The sequence below is a fragment of the Talpa europaea genome (assembly GCF_964194135.1).
Source record: "Talpa europaea genome assembly, chromosome: 16".
Taxonomy (NCBI): Eukaryota; Metazoa; Chordata; class Mammalia; order Eulipotyphla; family Talpidae; genus Talpa; species Talpa europaea.
The window spans coordinates 41,949,158-41,962,859 of record NC_140084.1 but is presented as its reverse complement, the minus strand read 5'-3'; positions in this window follow the sequence as shown (position 1 = coordinate 41,962,859).

The following is a 13,702-nucleotide window of genomic DNA, read 5'->3' as shown; positions in this document are numbered from 1 at the left end:
TGGCGCGCCCCTCGGCCTCCTCACGCGCGGGTTGGCCGGGCGGCCCGCATCCTCAGCACCGGCCTCCGGGTCGGCCCCAGCCCCTGCCCCCGCCCGCGCCGCTGCCCGGGGCCGCCGGCGGTGCCAGAGTGACGTGCTCGCCGCCGCCGCCGCCGCGGTGCCGCCTGGGAGTTGTAGTCTCCGGCTGCGCGGCCTCGAGCACGGCCCCTGGTCCCCCGGTCCCCAGAGCCCGGTTGCCAGCCTCGGGCCACGGTGGGGACCCCGAAGGGTCGAAGCGACCCTTCTGGGGAGATGAACCTGGCTCGGACCTGGGGGGCTGGGCCCCTGGAGAGAGAAGGGGACCAAGCGCGCTTCACTGACCCAGCGGGGGCCGCGGCCTAAGTTGGGATTGACGGTGACAGACGCGCTTCACAAAGTGAAAAGCAGCCGCCGCTTCAATGACGGTCGCTGTCCGGATCCTCTAACTCGGTCCGGACTCGGTCCCAGTGGCTGGACCGCAGCGCGGGCCCCGGCCCGAGGTGCACGCCGGGAAATGTAGTCCGCCCTCCGACCCAGCGCGCGGGAGGCCGCCCCCCAAATCGCCGGAGCTGGGGGGTGGCTCCAGCAAGCTAGGAGGTCCGGCTGACGGCTAGATCCGGGCGGGGTGGGAAGCAGAAGGGAGGAGGTGTTCGCCGTGCCTGGACATCACAGCCGCGTCTGCTCTCCCCTCCAGCTCGGCGTTCCTCTGCCTCCCCAGTCAGAACTGTTCTGGAGAAGCCCCCGCCTCCCGTAAGAGCAACTTGAGTTTGGGGAGCTGTAGTGCGCATCTTGTGCTAAGTGCCCTGCACACACGCGTTATTTAATCCTCGCAAAGGCCCCATTTTACAGATGACACAGAGAAATAAAGTCACTTGTCCACGGCCACCTAACTATAAATGGCAAGGCAAGAACTGAAAGCAAGAACTGAAACTTTAAAAACTAAAGTCTTTAAAATTACAACATCCACAGCAACCATGAGATTTACAAAAACGCTGCCTACCCGTTGAACGAAGGAGGAAACCGAGCCCTACAGGGGTTCAATGCCTTGTTCCACGCAGCAAAATTCTAGGTCTGTTTACCTGGCGTCTCCTGAGTGATCTGGGGTCTGGAGGAGGAGACAAGAGAGAAGAATGGTGGGCTCTGTCCCTAAACTCCGGAGAACCGCCTCGCAGACTTCAGGGAAGTTTTCCCACTCTCAGGAAGTGGGTCCCTGGTCTTCTCGGCCTCTTATCAGGGAGACTCAGGACCTACCAAGAATGGCGGGTGGGAGAGAAAGGAGTTGGGGGGCAGCTTCACTTTGAGCACAGGTGTTTCTGCTGTAATCTGATATGTGCGTTGCTAAAAGACTTGGAGTTCTGCAAAAACAGTGCACTAAAAATAACAAGGTTTTATGGGAAAAATAGAATTTGGAACAGATTGTGCAAAACCTGTGCAATTCTATAATCGGAAGACTATAAAACCAATAATGATTCTAATAGAAATACTAGCACAGTTGATTTTCCACAGGGCACTTGTGTCCAGAAACACCTTCAGTCTTCTTTGCAATCTTAAAAGCTGGGACTTATGCTTCCTCCTTGGAGGCCCAGGTGTGGAGATACTAACTTCTAATGGAGACCATTCTCATCAGAATGAGCAATTTGATCCCAGGTGTAATCCTCTTTATGACTGTTACTTTAATAAAGGGGAAATCTTTACAGTTTCTTTATCTGCATTCAAGGCTTTGCCACATTCCATACATTGTAGCCAGCTTGGCACACTTTGGAGCCCTAAATCAGCCACACTCATCTAAAATACACTTGTGGGGCCTCCCCGGTGGCGCAGCGGTTGAGCGCTGGGTTGCGAAGCTGCCCGCAGCCTCTGCAGCGCCGGTTCGATCCCCGGCTGCTCCCCGGCCACCGGAGGAGGGTCCCACATGGCGCGCAGACCTCTCCTGCCGCCCGCTGCTCCCCTCAGCAGTGTACTTCGGTCCTTCTGCCTGTTCTGCTCCCTGCTCTGGCTCTGGTGAATTCTCTCACCCTCCCGCGCTTCTGACTGTACCCAGTGCATGTATAAACAAAACAAACAAACAAATAAATAAATAAAATAAAACATGCCTCTATAAAAAAAAATAAATAAAATACACTTGTGTAGATTTGCCACATTTTTCCTTAAGATCCTTTTGTTGTTGTTACTAAGGCTTCCCCTTTAACAATGAGAAAGCTTGCCCCTGATTGCCTCAAAAATGAACTTCCTGGAGAAAATTGGGTAGCAACCTAGGGCTTGTGTTATGCAGACATCATTAGCCTGTTTACCAATTTTTTATAGGTGATTCATGTCAAAGGAGCGGTAGCAGATCACACAAGCAGATGCCCAGACTTGGGCGTGGCAAAGGACCTGGCTTTGTTTTAAATCTGGCTGGGTCCTGCAAGAGGAATGCGAAGAAGAATGGAACTTTTCCAGTCCATTTTAAAAATCCTTTGAAGTCTGATTGGTCTTGTAATGAATAAGTTATTGATCGGGACAGAATTTATTATAACTGTAATATTGAGCCTTCCATCCTGGAACATAGGTATACATTCCCTGTACATGATTTCTTTGGTTCATTCACTAGTACTTCATTGCTTTTACTTATTTAATTATGCTTTGGATTTTATTGTTGTTGTTCTTTTCTAATCAGTTACTGTCATTGTTGTTTTAAATGCTGGTCTGGATTCTGGCTATCTTGTTGAACTCACTCTTACTTGTTTGATAACAGCTTGATAGGGCCTCTCTGATGGTCCAGAGATTAAGTCTCAGCACTACCACTGCAACAGTCTAAGTTCTATCCCCTGCCAGGGAGCTAACCCACATGCTGCAGCAGACCTCTCTTATCTGGCCGGCTGCTTGTTGCTCCCCTCCTCAGTGTAATTCAGTTGATCCGTGTGTTCTGCTCCCCATTCTGTCTCTGGAAGATCCTCTCACCCCCTGCACCTCTGTCCTAAACCCCAGTTCTTGTATGCATAAATAAATAAAAATAAATCTTTTAAAATATGGAATGATAGTGGTGATGATGGACCATCATTGTTATTTCTGGACATTTATAAGCATGACTCCAAGGTGTCACCATAAAGTGTGACTTTTCAGTAGATGGCTAGTAGAAGTCCTTTATCAAAATCTATTTTTGATTTGCTGTTTTGTTTTTTTTTAAACTAAGGTGTTGAATTTTATCGAATGCTTTTAACGTATATATTGTAAATTAGATGATTTTTCTATCTTAATCTGGTAATGTTGGACCATCCTCCTCTCTTTCATCATTGTTGGATTTGATTTAGTAGTATTTTATTTAGGATTAGTTTTCATTTGTTTTTCAGAGTTTTTTTTAAATATATATATTATTGACTTATTTATTTATGCAAGCACTGGGTACAGTCAGAAGCGCGGGAGGGTGAGAGAATTCACCAGAGCCAGAGCGGGGAGCAGAGCAGGCAGAAGGACCGAAGTACACTGCTGAGGGGAGCAGCGGGCGGCAGGAGAGGTCTGCGCGCCATGCGGGACCCTCCTCCGGTGGCCGGGGAGCAGCCGGGGATGGAACCGGCGTTGCAGAGGCTGCGGGCAGCTTCGCAGCCCAGTGCTCAACCGCTGCGCCACAGGGGAGGCCCTGCATTTGTTTGTATAAGTGGAATGGGCCTGTGATTTTCTTTCTTGTGCTAACCCCCCCCCACAGTTTTGGCTTTAGGGAAATCTTAGCCCTGTTCAATAACTTGGGGGAACCACCTACCTTCTTTTTTTTTTTTTTTAAAGATTTATTTATTTATGCACATAAGAAGTGGGGTACAGGCTAGAGTTGCAGGGGTGAGAGGATTCACCAAAGACAGAGTGGGGAACAGAACAGGCAGACTGACTGAAATACACTGTTGAGGGGAGCAGCGGGCTGGCAGGAGAGGTCTGCTGCACCATGTGAGTCAGCTCCCTGGCCTGCCAGGTATCAAACTTGTGATGCAGAGGCTGCAGATAGCTTCACAGCACTGTGCTTAACCCTTTGTGCCACCAGGGAGGCCCCTACCAGAATGGTTTGTGAATTATTGGAGTTTTCTGGTTTTTGCATATTTGGTAGAACTTGACTGTAAGATCACCGCTGCTTGGGGCCTTTTTGGTGGGTTTTGAGTATAATTTCAACTTCTATGGATATTGGTTTATTCAAATTTATTACTTTCTCCTAAATTAAATTTTTGTAATTTACGTTTGCCTAGAAAATCTTATCTAATTAGAAATCTTATCTAATTACTAATCTTATCTAGGATTAGTATGACTTCATAAAATTAATTTCTTTTTTTAATCTTCAATAATTTGTATATGGGGCTTCCCTGGTGGCGCAAGGGGTTAAGCACCACACTTTGAAGCAATCCGGAGCCTCTGTAGCACAAGTTCGATCCCCAGCTGGCCAGGGAGAAACCCACATGATGAGGCAGACCGCTCCTGTCTCACCTGCTGCTCCCTTCAGCAGTGTATTTTGGTCAGTCTGCCTGTTCTGTTCCCCCCTCTGTCTCTGGTGAATCCTCTCAGCCCCCGCATCTCTGGCCTGTGCCCCAGCTCTTGTATGCATAAATAAATAAATCTTTAAAAATAATAATAATTTGTATGTGGGAGGTGTTATTTGTTGTTTGAAAGTTTGATGGCACTCCCTTTTAAACCTTCTTAGGTTTCTTTTAATTAAAAAGTCATATTCTTTAGTGGTTATCAGCCTATTCAAAGTTTACTGTTTCTTATATGTCAGTATTGGCATTTTGTGTTTTTATAGGAATTTGTCAATTTTTTTCCTGATTTCAAATATTTTGGTTTAGAGAGTTCAATATTTTATTTTATTATTTAAAAGTATCTTTATCTTGGGCCTCCCCTGTGGCGCAATGGTTGAGCGCTGGGTTGCGAAGCTGCCCGCAGCCTCTGCAGTGCCGGTTCGATCCCCGGCTGCTCCCCGGCCACCGGAGGAGGGTCCCACATGGCGCGCAGACCTCTCCTGCCGCCCGCTGCTCCCCTCAGCAGTGTACTTCGGTCCTTCTGCCTGTTCTGCTCCCTGCTCTGGCTCTGGTGAATTCTCTCACCCTCCCGTGCTTCTGACTGTACCCAGTGCTTGTATAAAATAAAATAAATAAATAAATCTTAAAAAAAAAAAAGAAATGGGTAGAATTTAAAAAAAATAAAATAAAAGTATCTTTATCTTTAGTTATTTTCCCTTTTATCTTTTTCTAGTTTACCTTTTTAATTACATATTTTGTTTATATTTGTATCTTTATTTTTTTTCTCTCCATCAGTCTTGCCTGAAGCATAATAGCTTATTCAAATAACCAATTTTTGGTTTTGTTACTATCTACTTTCTACCTTATTTCTGTCTTAATAGTTTTTCTTCTTGATTTTTTTTAGAAAGATTTATTTATTTATGCATACAAGAACTGGGATACAGGTCAGAGGTGCTGGGGGAGTGTGTGTGAGAGGATTCACCAGAGACAGAGTGGGGAGCAGAACAGGCAGACTGACTGAAATACACTACTGAGGGGAGCAGGAGGGAAACAGGAGAGGTCTGCTGCGCCAGGTGGGTCAGCTCCCTGGCTGGGGATTGAACTCATGCTGCACTGAATGCGGAGAGCTTCATAGTGTTGAGACTTAACTCCTTGGGTCACCAGGGAGGCCCCCCCTTTTTTTGATAAAAATATTCAAAGCAGGCCTTCTTGGTGGCCTAGAGGTTAAGTCTCAGTGCTGCCACCTCAACTGCCCTCCCTCAGCAAAGCAGCTTGAGTACGATCCCCAGCCTGCCAGGGAGCTACTACCTACATGGCGCAGCAGATCTCTCCTGTACCCTCTGCACTGCTCCCCTTAGCAGTGTATTTCAGTCAGTCCTCCTGTTCTGTCCTCTACTCTGTCTCTGGTGAATCCTCTCACCCCACCCCCACCCCTGCACGGATGACTTGTACCCCAGTTCTTGTGTGCATAAATAAATAAATCTTAAAAAAAATTCATACATCAAAGCTCTAACCCTCAGTGCCTCCATGTGGCTATATTTGGAGATAGGATCCAGAGGGGTGTAAGTAAAAATGAGGCCTTCGAAGTGGAGCCCTAACCCAGCCTGCCTGGAGAATTTGTAAGGAGAGATCAGGCGGGTGGGACACCAGGAATGCCCAAGCACCGCAGGCCCCTGGAGGACACAGCCAGAAGGTGGTTGCCTCCAAGCCAAGGAGCGAGGCCTCAGAGAAAGCAAACGTGGTCTTGTGGCGCTCGCCTCTAGAACTGTGAGCAAATATGTTCCTGATGTTGCTTAAGCCACTTAGCCTGTGGTCCATTGGGATGGCCGCTGGGGAGACGAATGCTTTCTCCAGTGCTGTACTTTCAGAAACCACCTGAGCCTAGAGGAAGGCACGAGGGTTGACGCGAGGGCCTTTCCGGAGCTGCGCGCACACGCCCAGAGCGCAGCCTCGCTTGGCAGGCGCGCTTGGTGAGCCCAGGCCTCGGTGTGTCTTACTCACGTGTCCTTATGTTCTTTTCTTTAGGGCGTCATCCAAGTCCTTCTGCTCAGGAGTGGATCTGAGGACAAGCAACATCTTGGTGAGCCCCCAGGCTTTTCTAGAAGACGGTTTAGCGGACCGGTGGGATGCGCTGAGGGGGAGGACGCGGGGAGAGGCGAGAACAGCAGGATTCAGAAGGGGAACGAGGCCCAGAAACCCTCTCTCTGGCATGAAACCGAATTTCTTTCAATAGGCCTGGGGTGAGAAGGGCATTTTATGAGTTTTATCTGGAAAAACACAGGGAAATGCAGGAGGCAACAATAATGTTGAGTGAGTTTGGGACGAAGTGATTCGGAGGTGGTGCTGGAGTCCCAGCCTTCTGCCTCTTCTGATCAGTTAGGCGGCTCATGAAATCACAAGCAGTTGCCTCTATGTAACCTTTATTATTTCCTTCCCTCATCCTTCATGTACCACAAACTCTCTCTCTCTCTCTCTCTCTCTCTCTCTCTCTCTCTCTCTCTCTCTCTCTCTCTCGCGCTCTCTCTCTCTCTCTCTCTCTCTCTCTCTCTCTCTCTCTCTCTCTCTCTCTCTCTCTCTCTCTCTCGCTCGCTCGCTCGCTGAGAAAATACTTCCTGAGCTCCCGCGAGGGAGGCGAGGCTGCCAGCATGCAGTTCCCAGTCCAGGCGGGAGAGGGCGCCAGAGAGAGAGGTTACAGCTGGGCGGGGTATTTCCGAGGGGCCAATTGGGGGCGCTGCGGAGCACGTGCTCAGAACACACGAAGTAGCAAGGTCTCAGAGAGGAAGCTGAAACCTGAAGGAGTAGGAGGAAGAGAGTTCCAGGCAAGGAAAACCGTTAGGGAGATCCTAAAATAATTAAAGTGCCTGTTTATGTCACTGGAGAAACCCAGTGTGGTGGACTGGGGGAGTGGCCGAGCTGAGGTGGCAACAGAAGCCTAATAGGAAGAGTTTTCTAGGAAGGCGTAGCATTTTAGACTGTTCTGGAAGCCCAGGGTGGTGGCTACCGAATTTGAGCTGGGGAATGGCTATCTGGTCTACCCTGGCTGTTGGGTGGCTCATGTTTTGACTCTGAAGCAAGACATGGAAGTCATCCCACAGGCAGTTCAAGTGAGGGATGAAAGACTTGGAGAGTGGGAAGACTGATGGATTTTGAACCTCTGGGACATTCCAAAAGATCTGATGTGGACTGAGGGAGAGAGGAGAACTAAGGGTGACTGAGGTTTCTGGGGAGATTGTGAAGAACTAGAAGGGAAGAAGGTCTGGTTTTCAATCTTGGAGGTCCCGCCAAGGGAAAGCAGAATTAAACCTGAGTAGGGAGAGGAGCTAAGATCTGGAAACAGACCGGAGGTGCAGGGATGGCAGCATGTACTGTCAGTCACAATATTTGCTGTCTCTCCTGACAATGAAATGTGAACCCTGGGACATGCATCTCTTTCCAGGGGAAGCTTCCAGAGCCAGCTGATGACTGCATGTGTGTCTTTTCTCTCTGCCAGGAGATTAGTACTATTTCAGGGGCTGCCCCATCAGCTTGGATCCAGAAAAAAGGAGGAGGAGCACAGCCCTGCCAATCCAGGCTGGATGTGGGTCCAGGTGAGTCTCTACATTTGTTTTCATGAACCCCCAGAAGTTGGGCTCATTTACTTCAGCAGTCTGTCCTAACTACCCTTCTTTTCCTCCAGACCTTGAGCTGTTTGGCCCATGAGGGTGGAGAGGGGAATGAAAAGCCTTCAGTTAAATTGTGGGAGCTGTCTTCAGGGAAGGAACTGGCTTGGTTAAGACACAGACTTGGAAGGAGCATTCAGTGAAAGGTTTACAGAGGCCACAGTGCAAGAGTGTGGGAAGGGCGGAAGGAATTGGTGAAGCAAAAGCCAACACCAAGAATGACAGGGATGAGAGAGACTGAGATGAGGAGAGGGACTTGTGTGGATGATTACCAAGGAAAACAAAGGCAGAAAGCACGAATTTGGTCCTGACCCCTCCGGGAGGGCAGTAGACTCTCAGATTCAGAAACATGTGTTGCTACACAAAGCAGCCTCCTAGTTCCATCTACTCTCTTAATGTTTGTCATCATTTTCACTTACTTGTCAGTGGTTGGTGATGGAATGTGACTTCTGTGCTGAATAATCTGACCTGAATGGTTCACTCCCCCCTGAATGCCTACCACAGGGAAAGAAACACCTATGAGTGTTTCTTAGGGGTTCACCGTCTTCCTCATTATCTCTCCCATGAGTGAAGGGGGGCCTCTCAGCAGTCTATAAACCTAAGCTTGACTCTTGGCTCATATTTTACTGCCTGAGTGACTATGGGCAAGTCACCTGCCCTCTCTGACCTTGGTTTCCTTAGCTTTAAGGTAAAATAACTGTAGTTATCAAAATCCTAGAGTGGTCTGAGAATTAAATGGGATGACTCATATAAAGGACTCACCAGGCTGAAGAAGGATCCAGTTCTTCGGCACTTTTCTGTTCCCATTTTAGTAATGTCATCTATGCTGACAAATTCCAGTCCTCCCACTAGAATACACACCTTTTCCTGTCTCCTATCCCTTGACCTTAGAGAGGAAAGGGGATTTGTCCAAAGACTCACAGAGTAGATTAAAGGTCCAACCCAGGGCTTTCCCCTGGGCTGAGAGGGCAGTGACTCTCAGTTTGTGAGGGATGCAACTCAAGGAAATACAGCCTTATGCCACATAAGGACATTTTGGCCAACAACGGATTGTATCTGTAATGGTGGTTCCTTCACATATCTTAGGTGTGTGGAAGGCCACACCATCTAGGTCTGCGTAATTATGCCCCAAGACATTTGCTCAACAAGGAAATTGCCTAGACACACATTTCTTGGAACATAATCCTGTGGTTAAACGATGTGTGACCTGTCTAGCAGGCAATAGAGTGTATTAGTTACCTACTGCTGCTGTAACAAATCACCACAAAGGCAGTGAGTTACAGCTACATAAATTTATAATCTTACAGTTTGGGAGTCAGAAGCCCAAAGGGGCTCACTGGGCTAAAATCAGGGTGTGACAGGGTTACATTTATTCTGGAAGTTTGAGAGAAAAACTTGTTTCCTTGCCTTTTTCAGCTTCTACAAGCCACCTGCATTCCTTGTTTTGGGGTGCCTTCCTCTATCTTCAAAGCCAGCAATGGCATCACTCTGACCTGTTTTCAACCTTCCACCTCCTTCTCTGGCTCTCCTGCATCTTCTTTCCCGTATCAGGATGCATGTGATGACATGGGCTCTACCTGGATAATCCAGGCTAATAGCCCCATCTCAGTCCTTAGTTCAATCACATCTGCAAAGTCCTTCTTGTCATGTAAGGCCACATGTTGATGAGTTTCAGGAATTAAGACATGGGCATCTTTGTGGGGGTCATCTTTCACTTCACCACAGAGGGCATGTTAGAAATTTGCTGCATCAAGCTTTCTTTGTGTTTTTCTGTAGTCTCTCCAGCTACCTGCTGATCTCATCTCTTTCTTTCCCTCCTTGTCCCATTTATTCTTGCACTCACCACTCATTCCAAAGCAGTTATCATCAGTTGCTCTAAATCCCCAAATCCTTATGAATGGGGGTCCATGCCAAAGCCCCTCTGATTTTGTCCACCAGAAGGAGCTTGGTCAGGGAAGGTGTCTCAGTGGAGTCCCTTGAATGGCACAGCCCAAGAGAAATAGAGTGTCAGCCACAAATGTGGGTCACTTGTGTAATTTCAAGATTTCCAGGAACTCCTTTAAAAAAAAAGTAAAAAGAAATAGTTGAAATTAATTTTAACAGCATGTAGTTTATTGAATCTAATATACTGAAAATATTATTTCAGCATGCATGCAAAATAAAAATCATTAATGAGATATTTTGTACTAAATGTTTGAAGTCTGGCATGTGTGTTATACTTCACCACCTCTCAATTCAGAAATGCCATATTTCCAGTACTTAATAGCTCAGCGTGCTGGTGGCTACCCTATGGGAGAGCGTGGGTCTAGAACATAAACTCTACAAGGCGCCAAGGCCTGGAACAGTCCCTGACACCAGAGAGACTCAGATGGGTCGAATGCACATATCCCTGAACTGTTTTGTTCAAGTATAGGCTCTTTTTCAAAAGCCCTGGGCAGCTGACCCAAAGGAGGCTTGATTAGGTGGGTCATTTGCATCTGTTTTGCATAACCACTCCCACTTGCATTTGCTCCTGTGGCAACCTCTCTCTACACTCAGGTGTGGTGCCCTCGCCCAAACAACCTTAAAAATGCATCATGGATGGAGCCTCCCTGGTGGTACAGGGATTAAAGTCTCAGTGCTATCAAGCTATCGCCAGACATTGCAGCTGAGTTCGATCTGCAGCCAGGGAGCTACCCACATGGCACAGCAGACCTGTCCTCTCTTGCCTGCTGCTCCCCTCAGCAGTGTATTTCAGTCAGTCTGCCTGTTCTGTTCCCCACTCTGTCTCTGGTGAATCCTCTTATGCCCCATACCTCTGCCCTACACCCCATTTCTTGTATGCATAATTTTTTTTTTTTGAAAAATGCACCACTGAGCTGTGCTTAGGTGGATCTTGAAAACTGTGCATGAAAGGACATTGTATTATTCTATTCATATGATGTCCAAAATTCATCCATAGATCTAGAAATAAGATTAGTGGGTGCCAGGGCCTGGGAGAAGGGGACAGGGGGTGATTTTCCATTCAGGGTAATGAAAATGTTTTGGAATTGGATACGGTGATGATTGCACAACCTTGTGACTACTTAAGAATGGTGAGTTTTACGGCATGTCAATTATATATCAATTGTAGAAACGCAGAGTGGAAGTCCTGGATGACTTTGGACGTCTGCACAGCTTTGGGCTAGAGGCGGAGTCCTGGGCCTCACAGACTTCTTTCCTTCCCGGCTAGAGCCTCTCCCACAGCCACACTAGGCAGGTCCTCAGTCAGGCCAGGCAGCAGCGAGCTCCAGCCCCCTCCTTGCACTTACTGGATGCTGAGGGGCTGGAGCAGTGCTGCAGGTCATGTGCTCGTTCAATCCAGAGGTTGGTTGGGCCAGAAAGAATCACCCAGAGCACTGGAGCAAACGGGGCCCCCACAATCAGCCCAAGTTCCGCTGAGTGAATGAGATGTCAGCAGCCTGACGGGAGATGGTCCGGACTCCGAAATGAAATGGGTCAGCAAAAGCTGTTTCAAGTGAAGGTCTTCCAGAAGCCATTGCACTATTTTCCACTCAACCAGGAAACACTTACCCTCTGAATGTATGCGATCACATTGGTGTATTGTGTGGGGGTTCACAATGATTGATAAATATCTGAAACCTGGGGGGGGGGGGTTGCAGAAACAAGACAGTCATCTTGGATTTCTTTTAGTTCCTTGGATCAGCTTTATTGTGTCGGCTCTGAGTCTGTGCACGTGTAGTTCACTCTATGTAGGAAAAGATGCTTCATCTTTGCCCATTTTTTCCTAATGGTCAAACTCAGGTGCCAGAGTAGCCGAGGAAGAGAGAGCTTTGTGCTATGCTACTGTCTGTAAAGGACTTTAACTTCCTTCCAAAAAATCTGAGCAATGATCTGAGGTTGAGAACAGGCAGGCTGGGGAGCGGGGCAGGTGGATGCGCATGCGTGTGTGGTATTTTCATTACAAACCACGTGTCTATATTTGCTTTTCTATTTTAAAAGAAAAATGATTATTTCCAAGAGTTTTTGAAAATCGAAAACCCAGAAAAAAGACATTCCCATGTGCTTGCATAGACGTGTGGGTGTTTTGTTAGAATCCACACTCTGCAGGTAGGTGGGTTATTAGAGGCCACACACTGAAGGGGGCTGGTGCAAGCATACAATGCTCTTCCCCTGCAGGCAACATAGAAGATCTTTGAAATAGATGTTTGATTCTAAGAGATGCTGAAATTGTTTTGTTTAGTGAGATCAGGTAGAGAGATATGCAGGTTCCCTGAGCCAAGGAGTGTGGTCTTTTCAATGGCACCATAGCCCTAGGGTTAGCATGCCCTGTTTTCCCCTGGTGTGGGCATGACCCTGCCCTGTGAGCTGACCCGCAGGTAGAATGTCACTGCCTCTGTTCCCAGTGAACCTTTAGACAACATAGTTGCTGTCAATAGGACGCCTGATTTGACAGGCAGACCTTGGCATTAAGCACTTGCTCATGGCACTTGCGCACAGTGGGCACCTGCTGGGGCAGGGCATTCTGATTCCAACGTGCCCTCTCACACCCATGACCCCATGCGTTCCATCCCTCAAGCCAGCTGAGACTCAGGTAACCATGAACTGGACCAAGGTTCTGTCGTCATCAGCCGGGGCTTTGTTGGGACTCAGTGTTCTTAACGGCAATAGTACAAACACATATTTGATGAGAGTCTATCTAGGAAAGCTGTCATGTGGAAAACGTGGAGTCTGAAGCTCAGAGTGGAGAGACAGGCACGCAGTAATAATCCAGCTTGTTGGCAGAAGGCTTGACTCAAGCCTGCAAAAAGCCCAGAGTTTGTCTTAGACGTCTTCATGAGGGAATTTATGCTGGTGAAAGCACAATCAAGACTGATTAGAAACCACCTGATTACAAAAAAACGAAGCACTACCGCAGACTCACCTGTCCAAGTGCAAAGAATGGACACCTACTGGCAGTGCAGCGGGAAGGGAGACTTTACTGAATGTCCTTGCAAGAGTGGCGTCAGCCCATGGCCTGGCACCCCAAAACACATTTCCATTTAGTTTTTATACCCTACCGCGCAGCCCCTTCCACATTTCCTCATTGACGGAGTACCACAGATGCGCCATCTTTTAGGTGGGCAGGGCCTAAATTCCTTTCCACAATTGGTAATATACATTAAATCCTCTTTTGTTTGTTCATTTTGGGGCCATTTGGCCTGCTTTGTATTACCTCAGTGAATCTTGGCTTGGTTTTAACATTTTATTTTACTCAGAGATCTCAGGATATACGGTGGGATCCTGCGTTCCTTGGGCTGCCACAACTGCCATTATCTGCTTGTGAAAATTGCCATCAGGGTATTTGCTGAGTCTGGAGGGGGCAAGAGACAGAGCTTCTTCATTTTACTTGAAGATGGAAACTTACTAAGCAACATTTCTCTCAGGAGGCAAAAAGGCAAAATCAAACTCTTAACCATATAACCACACAAGGAGCTTACTGAACTTTACCTTAAAGAACTAGCTTAGTGGGTCTCCCTGGTGTCACAAGGGGTTAATCTCAGCACTATGAAGCTGTCCGCAGCCATTGCAGCA